The sequence below is a fragment of the Anthonomus grandis genome, chromosome 15, assembly GCF_022605725.1.
Source record: "Anthonomus grandis grandis chromosome 15, icAntGran1.3, whole genome shotgun sequence".
Classification (NCBI taxonomy): domain Eukaryota; kingdom Metazoa; phylum Arthropoda; class Insecta; order Coleoptera; family Curculionidae; genus Anthonomus; species Anthonomus grandis.
Window position 1 is genome coordinate 14,984,690 of NC_065560.1, and position 4,413 is coordinate 14,989,102.

Below are 4,413 nucleotides of genomic sequence, written 5' to 3' on the forward strand. Positions count from 1 at the left end.
TCGCTCGTTTTTATACTTTTCATTTAATTTTTTTTATATTTGTTGCAAAATATAAAACTATCGAATAAAAAAATCGCAAAAAAAATTTTAGTAAAACAAACCTTTTTAAAAATTCGTCAATTATTATTGTCACAGTACCACAGATTTAAAATGTAAAATCTGTGACAGTACCTACTTAGTCAATAAAATTAACCCCGTCGCGTCGGCGTCGCATCGAGGAAAAAAAAGTGCGTTAGTGGCCGACGAAAGCGATGCTACCTTAGAACATTGAAAGGCTAGAATTAGTAAACAACAACTTTGTTTGAGTCCAACATGTGCACAGGGGCAAGAGGGATGTTTTGTTTACAAACATATTTGCCGATTCTCTGTTGTCAAGTCGACGCAAATTTCCAACGGAGGAAATTTGTAGCTATATTTTAACAACCATTATAACGTTAATTTAAATTATTTGTGTTGTATTTTATAGCAAGATTTAAAATAAGAAGTATAAATACCACAATTAACCTATTTTAAGAATAAATATAATATTCTTAAGCAAAAAAAAACAAAATTATTAACATTCTTATCTCTAAAACTGCTTCTAAAAAATTTGAAGCGACAACACCGGAGCTTAAGCGCCTGAGCCATACGCGTAGTGTCATCTGTCAAACAGCTTTATGTTTATTTTCGGGATTCGTGTATTTTCTTTCATTTTTGGTTTAAAAAGGAAAAAGGCCACATTTTAGTGTTTTTTTAATTTGCTAGGATGGCAAAAACTTGTGTCGTTTGTGCCGCATCATGATAAAAGGTGATTCAAGCCGATCTTTTCACAAGTAAGTACCGATACTTTTATAACATCACATCATAGGGTTACCATCATCATAAACGTAGAATAGGGGATCTTATAAATATAAACCTAATAAAAACTTGAATGCGAAAGTGTGCGTAAAATACCAAAATATTTATATTTTTAAATCTAAATATTTTTTTGAACATATTCATCTATCAATAGGCTATAAAAAATATAAAACTAGAATTTTGTCCCTGGTTTTATTACAGGATTTTATGTTTTTTTTTGTTGTTTTGAGAGAAAGAAGGCATAATACCCATGTACCTATCTATATACAGGGTGTCATTGAAATGGTGTAAAAAAATTCGGGGGGTGATAGTACTCCTAAAAATTTAAAAAAAAGTTCCTATAACTATAGGGCGGAAAATGCATATTAAGGGAGTTAGGGGCACTGAAAGGGTAAATTTAAAAAACGGTTTTTTGAAATTGTAGGCTTAAAAAACGAGATAAAATTTCGAAAAAAAATCCTCTGCCATAAATTTTGACCCAAAATCAAATGGTGATACTGAAAAATAATTTGGAAAATCGGAAAGGGTAGTTTTTGCAAGGGTAGGGGGTTAATTCGTGAATAACTTTTTTTAGGTTATTTTTTTCGCAACGTGGGTTCATTTTTTAAAAACTACATACTTTTTCCTACAAAAAAGGTACTCTTGTTGCACATCGCCCAGAACGATGGTTTTCGAGAAAATTGAAGGCAAAAAGTTTGCTCTGATGGGTTGCTAACTGGTTAAACAACATAAACCTATGAAAGTTATGGGGTTTCAAAAGTAAACACGTAGTTATTAAATAATTAATTGAAAAATCTAAATTTTATGATTTTTAAAACATCTTATTGCTTTAAAAAACGAAATAAACCAATTACCAAAATTCCTTATTAAAATAATGCATTTCTTAATTCATTCATAGTAAATGTTCAAAGTGACCACCATTCATTTCAATGCAGACATCTGCTCTTCTTCTCCATGATCTGCGTACCCTGTGGAATATCCCTGGGGTTGTACGAATTTGATTGGAACAGTCGATAATGCGTTGACGTAGTTGCTCTTCAGTATTAATCGGCACTGAGTAAACCAAAGTTTTCAAGTGGCCCCAGAAGTAGAAATCTAATGGATTAAGATCTGGTGATCTTGCTGGCCAAGCTTGTGGACCACCACGTCCTATCCAACGCCTCTCAAAAACTTGGTTTAAATGATTCCTCACCGCTAGCGGAAAATGAGCTGGTGCACCATCATGCATAAAATACGTGATCTGCCTCTGTGCTATGGGAACTTCCTCCAAAAGTGCTGGTAGATCATGTATTAGAAAATTAAGGTAACTTTGACCATTTAGCCTAAAATGTTTATTATTATAAATAACAAGCGACTTTTCAAAAGGTGTCAAATTAACCTCGGGGGTAGAAAAAATGGTCCAATAAGTCTATGTTTATTTCGTTTTTTTAAAGCAATACGATGTTTTAAAAATCATGAAATTTAGATTTTTCAATTAATTATTTAATAACTACTTTTGAAACCCCATAACTTTCATAAGTTTATGTTGTTTAACCAGTTAGCAGCCCATCAGAGCAAACTTTTTGCCTTCAATTTTCTCGAAAACCATCGTTCTGGGCGATGTGCAACAAGAGTACCTTTTTTGTAGGAAAAAGTATGTAGTTTTTAAAAAATGAACCCACGTTGCGAAGAAAATAACCTGAAAAAAGTTATTCACGAATTAACCCCCTACCCTTGCAAAAACTACCCTTTCCGATTTTCCAAATTATTTTTCAGTATCACCATTTGATTTTGGGTCAAAATTTATGGCAGAGGATTTTTTTTCGAAATTTTATCTCGTTTTTTAAGCCTACAATTTCAAAAAACCGTTTTTTAAATTTACCCTTTCAGTGCCCCTAACTCCCTTAATATGCATTTTCCACCCTATAGTTATAGGAACTTTTTTTAAAATTTTTAGGAGTACTATCACCCCCCGAATTTTTTTACACCATTTCAATGACACCCTGTATAGTTATGTTTTTTTAATATAGACATTAGATAGATAGATGAAATTACTAATTTTTTATTGCCTAAAGAATTTTGAAATTTATTTAGATATTGATATCTATGAATAAAGTTAATTTTGTCTTTCCTTAAAATTTGGTAGATAATTTTTTTTCTGTTTTACCATATTGCAACTTACAATAATATATATAGTAATTGATACCACATATTAATTTATTACTGTAATTTTTTTTGCTTTTTGATTAAATATCAAATACTTATTATAGATTGCCTAATCCTAATATATGCCCAAAGGGAACAATGGATTTCATTAATGGAAATCAACACAATTAAAAAGAACATATTTGTTCAGATCACATCCTTAGAAGTGATTTCTTATATAAGGAAGATAATATTATCAGTAGCCAGACTTTATTAAAAAAATCAGCTCTACCTCAAAGGTAATTTTTTTTAAATATATTTTTCTAGCATAAAAAAATCGTTACAAAAAGTATTAGTGTTACTCATATAAGCTTTATTTATATCTAATACTTATTAAATTAGGTATGTGTGTAAAACTATTTTTTTACTAGGATTTCTGATGCACTGGTTAAAAACACAGCAGCCGATAATTCAGTTAATTTACCAAGTGATTTACCCTTCAAAGCTACAGGGGTAGTTTTCCTGAAGAGTGCAAAAAATTCTTTAGCTTCCAAAATGGTATATAGTACAAACAGTGAATCTAATATAGACAAGTATGGATAATTTAAATAGATTAATATTCTTGATACACCAAATTTTGTATAATTACAGATCTGATCATTCATCATCAACAATAACTGCATCTGAGATTAATAGTTACCGTGAGGTCTAGGTCAACAATTACTATTTCTCATCCAAGCCGTTTTTGTTTAACTGCTACACATTCCCTGACTCTGCCAAGGAAAAGGTAAAAATACCCTCAAAATAGACTACTACTTTTATGCTTTTATGCTTTTATGTATCATCCTATTCTATATATCTTATTTAAAAGTGATATAGTATTTTATTGTGTTATATTTGTTGTATTAAAATGTAATTATTGGAATAAATTGGATTATCATAATACATTTTTTTAATTTTTTCTTTTTAATTTAGGTAATACTATATTTTCATGTATATTATTATAGGGTAAAATCAAAATGATATTCTGAGGACCTAAGCAGTGATGATTCCACCGTTTCAAAAGCTAAATCACTTGTCACCAAATTATGGAAAAAAAAATAAAGAACAAAAAATTAAAATTTGAAGATTGCTTCAAACAAATTTGCGCCAAAGAAATTGAATTAGATGTCTTAAGTCATTATGAAAATACTTAAGAAATAATAATATGATTTTCCAGAAAGCCCAACATACTACACATTTTATTTGACTTGTAAAAGTACTTGTTTGTATATTACTACTAATAAACTATCTAATCTAATCTATTTCTATAGTCTTATTTCTATACCATATTACTATAGTCTTTATTCTTAGGTAATCCTTGTTTTTTAGTATAAATTAATATGATATAATAATTGGTATTAGGTCTATAAATGTCTATAAACCATTGTACAGGCTAAATACTCATAATAA

General features: G+C 29.7%; 1 long non-coding RNA gene across 1 annotated transcript; it reads left to right on the plus strand.

Annotated features, from left to right (window-relative positions):
* The first annotated feature begins 666 nt into the window (after positions 1–666).
* On the plus strand, positions 667–3,752 carry LOC126744922 (uncharacterized). Its single transcript, XR_007663373.1, has 4 exons — positions 667–812; positions 3,087–3,260; positions 3,393–3,554; positions 3,613–3,752. It is a non-coding gene; the product is annotated as an uncharacterized LOC126744922 (long non-coding RNA).
* Positions 3,753–4,413: the final 661 nt, after the last annotated feature.